The following is a 13,629-nucleotide window of genomic DNA, read 5'->3' as shown; positions in this document are numbered from 1 at the left end:
TTTCCAAGCACACGCGGCCGTGTGTAGTCACTGGCAGGGTGCCCCAGCGATCATGCCGAGAGGGCGTAGGCTGCGCTGCCCGCCTGTTGCGCCGTCTGTGCAGGGTATCTGCCTGTGCCACAAGTGTTTCCTCAATGAATTAGGTATGGGGTGATCGTCTCAGCACATTGCCCCCGGCTGCCGCCCCTCCTTGCCAAAGGTGCGTTACCCAGCGGGGCTCGTGTACAATTAAAGTTTTCTTTCCCCAGCTTTCACTTCGTTATATATTTCCCCCTCTGTGTATGTTGCCCTCCGTGTGCTTACTTGTTTTCCGTGTCGGCGGGACTCTCCCACAGTGGTCAACGGCAGAGACAGGGCGCCCGCCCGCTCGTCGGGGCCGCCAAGGATGGCCGCACAGCAGGGTCAGCGGTCGCAGTGTGAATTTGACCGCCGCCTCCGCGGACCTGCTGCCCACCCCCGCTCCTCGCGGCAGCCGACATGGTCTCCGTAGGCAGTCACGCCTCGGCCGCCGAAGCCGCCCACCGCACCCGAACAGTGCCTCCTCACACGGGTCGAGCAATCCAAAGGTCTTGCCGCTCATTCAGGTCTTCCGTGCCTAAGTGTACCAGCGACCCGAAGGCAGCAGCGCCCAGCCCTCACCACTGGGAACAGCCGCAGCGCGGCCCTCAGCACATCACAGCCCCTCCCCCAGTGGCCCAGAGGGAGAATCCCCCGGAGCTCGCTGACGGCCTGTGTCCCAGCCACAGCCCGCAGGATTTTCCGGACGGCCCCACTCCGGTGCGGTCAGTCTCAGCAGCCTCAAATTTTCACAGCTGGTGCCTGCCATCAAGCGCCACTCATCACTGCGCTTTCCTTGCTCCGTGGGCGGCCCTGAAGGAGGATACGAATAGTAAAGAATTCATACGAGCCGGAGCTCTAGGACTAGGCAGCCATTTTAGACGTGCGCAACAGCGCCCCCCCATGGTGCTCGTTTTTAAATGCCCACTGGAAGAAAGAACTAAATTGCTCAAACAGCGCACAAGACACCGCCCAGCCCATGGGGAGGCATCTGTCAACATAGAATGTTTTATCAAAAGTGAAACCCAACCATTGTTGTGAGTTCGGGTGGACAGGGAGTAATCTGAAAGCAGACTCTATGTCCAGTTTTGCCATCAGAGCCTCCCTGCCACAGTCCTGTATTATCATTAGTGCCTCCTGGAAGTGGATGTAGTTTACCGCAGATTCTGTTTTGGGATGCCGTAATTAAGTGACCGTACCTTGGGGTATGATAAGTGATGGATTAACCTCAGCTTTCCTGACTCCTTTTTTGGTACTAAACCTAGTGGTTATATTATAAACTCATGGAATGGCATTACTTCCCAGGGTCCCCCTATTCTACCCAGTATTAGCTCCTTTGTTATTTTTGCTCTCATTATCTCTGGGTTATTTCTCGCTGAGACCAAATGTTTTGTGATTTTTTGTGATCCTTTCCCCTTGAGAGGAATGGTAAAACCTTTCTTGAAACCATGTTTTATTGCTGTGCAGACTCTTTTATCAGGATATTTTTTTAACGCTTCTGTGAAACCTTTAATGTTAATTGGGGTTCTGCCTGGTTCCAATCTTATTATCTGTCCTGCCTTATTGTTCTTCTTTTTTTTTGTATTTTTACTTGGGGTCCTAGTGCAGGTGTTGTTAGGGTGGTCCCCACCACAGTTGGAGCAGTTATGCTTGTACCCAACATTATTTCCCCCATATGGATTGGTTTTTCCCATAATTCCGTCATGTGATTGTACATTTTGTGGAATTGTGTGGCTTGTGCTGACTGCGGGTATTTGACCTAGCCTCCCAGGGCTGGTTCTTACGAAAGGGCTGCTTCCCTTTCTTATGTTTCTCATGTTCTTGGGCCGTGTTCCCCGTTGGATGGTTTTAGTTGTTTTATTGGTAACTTGAGAGATTTCATCCTCTGATGGAGGTTTGCCATTCATTAGTGTAGATCATTTGGTACTTCATCCCATTCTATGGTTGTTCTCTCCGCCATGTTCCTCCTGAACCTTATGCCGTATGCTAACCAGCCATTTCCTTCAAAACCACTCTTGTTGTCGTTTTTAACACGTGTTGCTATTGAATACCAAGTATATTTCGATAGGAAGTATTGTACCTACTCCAATGACAGGTGTTTCAAATAAAATCATATGTACTGGCACCACTGGTAGTGTTTGCTAGCAAATGCCCAGATACACACATCATTGCCTGGGAAGACATGTCTGGCTTGTTGTATGCATTAGGATTCTCACAATAACTCTGGGGACCACTGCAGACCAGATGGTTGATACTTAGTGTATGGAAGGAGCCAAGTGCCCCCCTCCAACCGCCCCAAACTTATTGCCTCTAGAGAGGGAACCAAAGTATATGACTTATGTGGAACAGTTGAACCAGCAAACAGCAGAGCGTGGACTCTGAGCAATACCCAAAAGAGTACCTAAGAGAATCTCGGAGGCAAGGTACCCATTGAGAAAACCGTACCTGTATGCAAGACAATATGATGGCCATTTGAATGAGATTCCTGAAGAAGCAGAGCAGATGAAAGGCAAGGATGAATGGTGACATCACACAGAAGGAGATGACACACAAAGAAGAGATGCAGTGACCAGAGAATGCAGATATTCTATAAGGCATCAAGAAAGTACCAAAGATAAGTGACATCTTGGGATCAAGGTGAAGAAGCCACAGACAGAGATGAAGGCATTAAGCTAGTTTATACGTGTACAGATGCCACAGAAACGCAAGCAGCAAAGTAATCTTGAAAGCTAGCTTCAAGCTTTATAGTAAATAGATTGCGGTAAGTGCCAATATATAGATATATATATTCAGTGAAAAAAACTTTGTTAAAGGGACGTTATGGTTAAGTTGCGCTACTAAAAACCTATGAAATTCAGTGAAAAAACTTTGTTAAAGGGACGTTATGGTTCCAAGTAAAACCGAAAAACCCTTGAAATTCGCCAGTTATGGTAAGCTAAGCAACCATAACTCGCGCCACCACCGTGCTCTGCTAAGACTAACACCCAGGACATCAAAGATGACATCACAAATGTCATTGATGACATCACTGATGACATCACATGTCTGGTTCCGCCTTTTTTCCTTTACTGACATATCTAGGCCACATGGTTTTCTTCACTAACAGTCAGGAATTAAAAGTGGAAATGGTAGTATATTTGTAGACTTATCCTTCAAGTATGTTCTTACAATAATTCCCTTAGGATCCAGTCATATCATATGAAACATATACATAGGGGAAGACACAAGCTGGAAAGACAGCAATCCTTTCTGTGCATTAAAATAATCAGTAGAGTTGTCAGCACTTTCTGATAGTTCTGTTGTTTTTTTATTACTGTACTTTCCCTGTATATGCTCATATTTTTATATCTTGTATTCACACTACTTTCCTTAGAGACCAGGCACATCATGTGATATATATATATATAGGGTAAGTAGCAGCTTTGAAACAGAGCAATCATTTCTCTGCATAAAGGTAATCAGTTAGGTTATGAACAGTTTTTGCTACTACTTCAATTTCCTTGTATATACTCATATTTGTATGTGGTGTTGTCTCTTTGTGTTTTATTATCTACTTATCACATGTTTCACAGTATGCAAAAGTCTAATAAGAAAACAGTTATCATTTCTCTATTCAACATGGCAAGCTTATGAATATTGCACCTCCATCATGTATGCTGCACACAATGCCTATGTTTCTACATGAGCACCTTAGTATACTGGATGGACTAAATAGCCCTTGATATTTATTCCAATGATCATTGACACTTTTTTTAAAATTAACATTACAATAAGAAACCCTTGTACAGACTTTTCATGAAAGGTAAATGCACATGTGATGTCATCAGTGATGTCATCAATGACATTTGTGATGTCATCTTTGATGTCCTGGGTTTTAGTCTTAGCAGAGCACGGTGGTGGCGCGAGTTATGGTTGCTTAGCTTACCATAACTGGCGAATTTCAAGGGTTTTTCGGTTTTACTTGGAACCATAACGTCCCTTTAACAAAGTTTTTTCACCGAATTTCATAGGTTTTTAGTAGCGCAACTTAACCATAACGCCCCTTTAACAAAGTTTTTTTCACTGAATTTCATAGGTTTTTAGTAGCGCAACTTAACCATAACGTCCCTTTAACAAAGTTTTTTCACGGAATTTCATAGGTTTTTAGTAGCAAAACTTAACAATAATGACTTTGACTTTATATACATGTCATATGGAACTGACTAGATCTCTTCTTATGAACTTGATGTCCGCGAAATTATTTAATGTTCGCGGACATGTTCGGAGAACAGTACCACTACCTAAAAACTTTGGGGGGGGTATGTTTGATTGTTATATCATAATATAAGAACATTTAACAAATTCAAAAAGCAGCACACAAACACATTATATATAGTAATACATAAGAAATGTAACCCATATATGTAACACACTAACCATTCATTTAAATACAATATGTTCTGAAATGGAATATACCACAAGAATATAAATTGGCTTCCAACATAATTACCTCACAGACACAACAGAACTGAGAACAAGACCAGACTCACTGAATACATAGGACTTATCTTACCAGAAATAGTAAGTGTACTTCATGTTACTCATATATTTATAAACTTTCTGTATTAGATTAAAAAATATATTATCTTTTCTTTTTTTTCTCACAGAAATGTCTAGTACTCTGGAATGGCTAGAGGACAATTTCCCACATGAAGAAATGTCACAAGATAGTGAAACTAATGGTAAACACTTTATAATATAAACCATTTAAATATTATTATTTTGTATGCATTTAACATATATATATATTTTTATACAGAGCATAACAAAATAGAAACTACCTCTGAAGAAGCTGTTATGGAAAACACGCTTGACAACATAAAAGAAAAAATTGATTTACTGTTGACCAATTTTAATAATTTGAAAACTTTTGTTGAAGATCATTTTAAAACAAAAACGTCATACCATTGCCCCACATGTACTTGTCCCTCCTCACCATATCCCAGTCAATTATCCCCAAACCCTCTCCATAATCCAAAACGTTTTGGTGAGATTTCCATCCCTTCCTCACCTAATACCAATCATGTTGAAACCCCAAATTCTCCTGTTTTTGTTTCTGTTTCTGCCTCACCTTTTCTGTCATAAATTATTAATATATGTTAAATAAAGTTGAATTTTTATATTGTATTGTGAACAGTTTCTGTTTTTTTTTTAAAAACAATAAAAGTGTCCGCGGACAGTGCGAGTGTTCTGAAATGTTCGTACATAAACGAAAATGGAGGTGTCCTGAAGAACACCACACCTGTTCGTACTGTTCGCTAGCAAGTTGAAACTGTTCTAAGAACCCACGTGGTGTCCTGAAATGTTCGTAAAGAAACAAAAATTAAAGTGTTCTAAAGAACACTATAGCTGTCCTTAATGTTCGCTATCAACTTAAAACTGTCCTAAGAACACAATTGCTTCCTAAAATGTTCCTAAATACACAAAAATGATGTGTCCTGAACAATAGTACAACTGTTCGTAGTGTTCGCTACCCAACTGAGAGTGTTCTAAGAACACAATTGGTGTCCTGAAATGTTCCTACATAAACTAAATTACACGTGTCCTGAAGAACACTATATCTGTCCTTACTGTTCGCTACCAAGTTTAAACTGTTCTAAGAACACACGCGGTGTCCTGAAATATTTGTTTCACGTGTGACGCACTTTTAATTACTTCAGAACCCGAACAGTGTCCGTAGGACATCAATGCGCATGCGCTAACCAATCTCTGTGCACTTGGGGTCCTGCGGACAGGCGCTTCCTTCGCAGACTAGTTCGCAAACAGATCATATGACCGCGCCCACGCTCATCGTGTGTCCTGAAATGCGGACACTGTTTGTGTCCCCGAACAATTTAAAAGTACATTTTCAGTTAATCCATAATATTTTTCAATAAAATCTCACCATGCCACAAGTCCCACATAGCAATCTTGACTTTCTATATACCTTTTGAAACTTTACAATCCTTTTTTTGTGTTCGATCTGTCCGCGCACAGTGCGCATGTCCGCGGACCGCGCACAAGCACCCCTATAAAAGACCACGCCCAAGAGCTTATTCCCATTGTGTTTCTGGCTATTCTTCAGAACACAGTGATTTTTGCTGCCACCTGCAGACTAAACCATCATCGACATGGCATCCTTGGCTGCTGAACTGCCACTTGGTGCTGCACCTGCTTCAGCACCACCCCCGCCCCCTCCACCACCACCACCTCCCCAAGGGCCTGAAGAGGGGACCAGGAGTGAGGATGCGGAGGAGGAAGAAGAGGATGATGAGAATGAGGTAGAGGAAATCCCTACTACCCGCACTAGGCGTGAGTCTTGGGTGTGGCAGTTATTTACCATTCATGGGAATGGTCCTAAGGCTCGTGCGAACCATGTTACCTGCAATGAGTGCAAAATGATACTCAGTCGCAGGAAGCACGGTAACTACAGCTTTGGGACCACTACTATGAAGCGACACCTGAGGTCATTTCACTCTGGGGCTATTCGCAGGGTTGTACCTTGCGAAGAACGTAGCAGGTTGATTTCCTCTACTTCATCCTCTGTTTCTGATCCTGTCACCACAAGGACCACCTCTGTGGGACAGCGTCTTTCTCAAGCTGCCTCACAGGCCATACAGAATGCTGATGACCCTTACCTTTCGAAGGTCACAGTTGTATGTATGCACTGTGACACAGTACTCTGCAGGGGGGAGCGACTTCGGAGTTCTTTTGAGACTATCGTCTCAGAGCACGAGAAGACCTGCTCACTACCCAAATAAAACCCACTCTACCTCTTCCTCTCTCAGCTCGCCCTTTCTTATCCCTGTGGTTGGTGTCCCCCCCTTTACCCTCCTTTAGCCTCCTCTCCTACTGTGTCGTGTCTGAAAAACCAAAAAAATACAAAATTACAAAAATCAAAAAAAAATAAGGCTCTTTTCAGAGCCACCTTTCCCAGTTAAAAAATAGAAGTGAAAATAAATGAAGCAGGGCTCTTTGTATTTTTTAGAAGTCCGCAAACAGTTCGCGAACATTAAAAAAATTGGGTTACTACTCCATCACAAACATTGTAATTTTCTCTGGAAAGAAGTGGTGGCTCTGGAAAGAGCCTTTGAGTGGTGTTTGTAAGTCAAAAATTGTAAATGCTTAACATCTACTTCAAAATCGCTGTTGTAATTCCAAAAAAGGTCGCAATGCATTTTGTATATTTCTCAGAAAAATCTGATTGCCAGCATAAGTAAGATGGACTCCATCTCTGCGAAAAATGTATGTACTACAAAACATAATATTTTCATTGTGAAAAGAAGACATGCCAAAATCTCTTAGAAAGCCACAAACAGCCTTATTAACATTGCGCCTTGCTTTTTCCATTTGTGGACCAAATGAAGAAGAACAAAGCCACATTTGTCTCTGCGCAATCCGTGAAAATATCACCTGCGAATTAGGAAACATGTCCATAACCTTCCTCAGTCCTTCTTTCATAGCAAATTGCAAAAAAATTCCAGTCACATGCCCTAAACTGTTCCCTCCACAATGAATTACAATTATGTCTGGATGTTGCTCTGTCTCCAAAGTAGCACAGAGAGGCAGCAAATCCAACCACTTAATTCCACGTACTCCATGCCAGTGTACTTCCACATGTGGGAATCCAAGATCTAGAGCTACTCCACAGCTTTCTGCATGCACCTTCAACCAATATATCCACGAATCTCCTAAAATCCAAACAATCTGTTTTCTGAAACACACAGCCATAGCTATCTTTTGTTCTCTCAGCAAAAAGAGTATCTCAAAAAATCTCTCCTGGCACAACACACCCACCGAACCTTCCTGACCAATCCCTTTCAGTGCTTATTCTCATTTGCATGACTTCTGAACCCAAAAATCCCCAGATGTAACTCCCGATGTCCTGGAACTACCGCCATGCCCGTGGACATATCGTAACATGAACAGCCCTTCTACCATTTCCACTACACTCTCTCTGCCATTCCCTCATTGGATGTACCTCAAAAATCACATGACCATGCACCAATCACATTCAAGACCTCTACATCTGACTGCATCATCATAGATCAGCACTGCAAATGTACTCTGAATCTCTCTGAGTACAAGTGTCATATCATTGGCAAGCAGCATCTACCACAAATACTGTACAAGTCTTCAAGATTTCTACTTGCAGCTCCACGCATATCCATATGCATGAACACAAACTTCAGGTATGCATATTTTCTGTATAGTACATGACATAGCTCTCAACCATTTTTGTTTTACAGGCGGGTGAAATCACCCGATTTTGTTTTTAGCGGGTGAGACGCCCATTGAAATGAATGGGCGTGCAGGAGGCTTGGCGGGTGAGTCTGCCCTTTACAAGGCGTGTGACACCCGCCAAAAGCGTGTGACTTGAGAGCTATGGTAGATGAACACATTTTCAAACAGACTTTTACCTTGTAAAATCTGTTAAATGAATTTACTGTACTTTTTCAATTTCCTAAAATCAACTACCACTTATACACCTTTATACTTTTTACTTTCTTTAAACACACACACTCAAATCATGTTAAACTAACATTTTTTAAATGAAATATACAGACTACATATATTCAAACAAAATTGCATGCAAACACAATCTATGTTTACTTACAGAAATAGTGGTATTCACTAATATATTATAAATTTCACAAGACATAGTAAAGATATTTTATTTTTGCTACAGTTAGTCATTCAATACAATTTGTTCATTAAGAACATATCATATACACTGAACTGATGCAATGTATCTTATGTAAATAAATTAGTTTAATAGTTTTACAGAAGGCACTGATGATTTCAATTAAAAAAATCAATATCTAAATTAAAAACAGTGCTATATACAAACAAAGTTACTAATTTGAAGCTTTCACAGTTGCAGTGAAGACCAGTTTCCTGAAAAGAAGCAGCCGAATTCGAAGAAGAAAGAAAAACTAAGACGTTACCTGTTAATTAAAAAAAAAAGTAAGTAAAATATCCCCATATTATTTATATTATTAATCAAATATACTATAACATTAATACCAGCTATTTTGATTTCTTAAAATAGAGATTTTGTACCATTTTGTCCAAAGATTTCCATGTCGTAAACAGCGATTTACAACCAGAATGGCCCACAAATTTCTATTTTTGGACACACAAATTAGCCAACTGAATCACTACAATTTTCATATTATAGAACAAACAACTGTTTTAATTGTATACATTACATTTACTATTTGTACTTTTCCACACCATTAGCTTACTTTTTTTTGTCATCTGAACCCCAGTTTAGTGACACATAAATTCAAGAATACCTACCCCTACTAGTTTTAGTTCCCAATGCACAATCACACACCATTACATACATCTTTATCATCTTACTCAAACACTCATGCACACAGCACACATACATTCCAGAACACCCCAACCCATATCTTCTTTATTTTTTTCAATAGACCCTAAAGAATGCCTACCAAAAGACAACTCCATAGAAAGCAACGCAAAATTAGAGCAAATGAAAATAAAGGTGTCCAACATAAGCATCCATCACTAGCAGAATTTGTAAAAAAAAGTTGAAACAAAACAGCTAATACAATCATTTAGTGAAACACAAAAAGTTTCAAGTACAACAACTTCGCTTCCTCTATCAAAATGTAAAACAAACCAAAAAACAATTAACAAAAAATCACCTATCAGTACAGATAAAACTACTTCTTCAAATTTTAATATAGTGCAAAGTAAGCATACCAAGAAAAGTATTTTAGCCAAAATATACCGTCACAAAGTCCTTCAAAATCTTATAAAAACAGGAGAGAAATCAGGTTCAAAGCTTAAAACCTATCGTAGGAAATTAATCTTAGAAGCATTGATGGACAGTGCAATTCTTCTCAAAAGAAATGTATTTAGTTTACTGTTAAACAAAATGAAACCACTAACAAAACTAATTACTAAATTACAAACAAGACTTCTCAATAAGCGAAATGTCAACAGAAAGAACTTCTTAAGTATCTGCGGAGGTGAATGGAATCACACTACGAGCACAGAACCATATTTTAATGAAGAAGCGTACAAACAAAAGCAAACAAATACAATTGCCATAAATAGCAGTGGTCGAGGTTATGAAAAAGTGAATAATACCATAATGGAACAAGAAGTACTCCTTACAAAAATATGCCCTGAAAACTTAGAATTACCCCTCCATTCAATTGAATCAGAACGTCTAGTGTAAAAATGGCCATGCACGTCAATGTGTAACATTCCCAAACAATGTTTCAAATCTTTACACCAATTCCTCAATAAATATGTAAAAAGCAAAGACAAAATCAAGATTAAATTACTGCAAAATATAGATACCTGTCCAGTGCACAAGTACACAGGACTACAAGGACATTCATTGGCCTGCATTACAGGACCTACTTGTAAAACCACTTTCCATGATATCAAAAGTATATCAACACATCATTCAACTATAAGAAATCTAGTCTATAAACTGTACTATGCCAAAAGTCCTGCTTTAGCACTAGCAAAGTTAAATAACATCCTTCTACATGGTACAGCAAAAGACCTACTTGAAGAAATTCACTATATCCAGAAAAAATATTTTGGAAGTGAAAGCCATTTACAGAATGAAATAGCTTTAAACCAATTAAGCAACAATTCTACACATGGCAACCTTTTGCTAAACACATACAAAAAAAGAAATACTAAAATTTAAAAGTACATCAGCTGAAGTACCAAACCATGTATGTGTATGTTGCCGTAGAAATTTTTATAAAAGTAACACAAAAACTGTAGACCTATCATACAAAATAGAAGACAATGAAGATTCTAAATGGTTTGAATTAGCTCTCTACCTTGTAGCAGAAAACAAATACGAAATAACTGAGCCCTTAATACTTTGCAGTTACTGCACTACAAAACTTGACAACAACCAAACTCCTTCACGTGCTATCACAAATAATTTGGAATTGTACCCAGTACCAAAACCCCTACAACAACTTAATTTATATGAGAGCATCATAATTCAAACAGTACACCCATTTCAAGCAATAATACACCTTCAACCAAAAACAGCAAAATTACCTCCCTCTGAATTGGTAAAAGGCACTCGTGTAAAAGTAGTTTATTTACCATTAGATCTAAAAGAAAATGTGCATACTCTAGGAGTGCAACATCCAATGCAGCAATCTTTAATTATCTTAGTAAATGGAGTACCTACAAAAGACAAAAAAATGGCAACAGCTGGTAGATTTATATAAAGTTAGACAAGCCTTCCAATATCTTAAAGAGAATAATGAATATTACAAAGAAATTAATATTGAAGAAAACTTGAGAGATACAACTGAAATAATTCAAGAAACACAAGAAGCTGGTCAATTTGAGCTACTAGATCCCGCTACTATATCAAATACTTTAGACCATTATACAATTCATCCTTTTCACTGTAATGACAGCATAGAAAATGTATTGGAAACTTACCAAATGCGTCAAACAAAAGGATCGCCAATCAGCATATGGGAAAAAAGTATAGAAGCACGTGTCTTTTCCTCTACTCTTTCCTACTGGCAAAGGAGGAAGGTATGATGATAGACCTATTCAAATATCAGCTTCAGAATACCGCTCATTACGGATGTATTCTGAAGATCCCAGATTTAGACAAAATGTGGAATACATATTCCACCTACTCTTTGAAAGTGAACTAGCAACTTTATGTTACGGAGTTGCACACATATTAAAATCAGGATCACACTTTCAAAATATGACAGCTACACAATTATTAGCAAAAGTGCAACTAAAGTATGAGGTTTTACAATCAAATATTACAAATCTATTAGCAAATATGCGTGGTACTAAAGAGTACTGGTTTCGAAGTCATGGAAATGTACGTTGTATGATCAGAAACCTTGGCCCACCCACTTGGTTTGTAACATTAAGTTGTGAAGAATATGCATGGGAAGATTTACATGATTTCCTACGCATATCAAATAAAAACAAAACAAACATAGATATACTAACACCTGGAGAACTTTGTTCTTTGGATCCTGTTAATATTTCAAGATATTTTCACCATCGCTTCATTGCTATGCTACATTTTATTTGTAATAAAACTGTTCCTCCCCTTGGAGAAGTGCAACACTTCTTTTGGAGAAAAGAATACCAAGCCAGAGGAGCACCACATATCCACATGCTTTTATGGATTAAAGATGCTCCTAAATTTGTTCAAGACAGTGATGCCACTGTTTTACAGTTTATTGAAAAATATGTCACTTGTGAAATTCCATCAGAAGCCACAAATAGTGATCTTCATGCACACATTTTACAATTTCAAAGACACAAATGTGGAAAATATTGTCGTTGCAAATACAAAAACAAAGGGAAATACTACACCAAACGCCGATTTGGTTTCCCTAGACCAGTTACAAATACAGGTCAAGTGAACAACCTCATGTCTTCAGTTAGACATAGTGTTAAAGGTAAGTCACCTAAAAATACATATTACATAAAAAGAAAAGAAGAAGAAAAATATATCAATGATTATAATGCAATCATTGCCCACTTATGGAATGCAAACATAGATGTGCAGTACATTGCAGACAATTCTACTGCAGTTGCACGATATGTCACAGCATACTTAACTAAAGCAGAAAAGACAGAGCTCCAAGACCTCTGAAATGACCTGTCATCAGATAAAACAGTATCTCAGAAATTATACAGCTTGGGCATAAAAATGCTCACCCATAGAGAATGTGGATCATATGAAGCAGCTGATCATTTAACTGGTACTGCATTGTATGGTAAATCTGAAAATATAGTATGGCTAAGTCTTGGTCCAGCTAAATCTAGAAAAAGAGTTCTAAAATCATATGAAGATATACAAACAATAGCCAAACATGATCCCAACAGCCAAGAAATTTTAAAAAACAATGTATTGGACACATACTACCCAAACAGAAGTAATACTTTGGAAAACATGTGTCTATACCACATAGCCCAAAACTACACATACAAAAATAATATGAAACCTGATGAAAAAAAAGGTAAATATAGAGTGACAAACTGTGAAGGCAGCTTAGTTAAACTCACTAAACCAAATGTAATTAATCATATCAAATTGTCATTAAAGACTCCTCAACATAAAGAAGTATATTACATGTCCCTGCTACAACTCTTCAACCCATGGAGAAAAGAAGAACAATTACTAGATAACTATGACTCATATGAGGATGCTTTCAAAGCAAATGAAAGCACTATAACTGATGTAAACTTTACACAGTACAAAACAATGTTGCACAATGAACAGCAACACGAAGAAGAACTCCAAGCCCAACTAGATAAGGACACTCTTGACACTAGTCAACCTTCTGTAACAGGAAGCCAAGAACCACTGGGAGAACCACTACTAATAAATGAGCAGAATTAGCTATGATAGAAGTAGAACACACCATGTGTCAGTATGAAGATAAGGAAGACTTAACTATATTACAATCAAAACTAAACAATGAGCAAAGTAGCATTTTTCAAGAAGTAACAAAACAAATTGCACATGGTGTAAAACATGAAAATAAAGAA

Source organism: Ambystoma mexicanum, chromosome 5q (assembly GCF_040938575.1).
Source record: "Ambystoma mexicanum isolate Mex_15411 chromosome 5q, UKY_AmexF1_1, whole genome shotgun sequence".
Taxonomy (NCBI): domain Eukaryota; kingdom Metazoa; phylum Chordata; class Amphibia; order Caudata; family Ambystomatidae; genus Ambystoma; species Ambystoma mexicanum.
The sequence above is the reverse complement of the archived record's forward strand: the minus strand, read 5'-3'. Positions refer to the sequence as shown.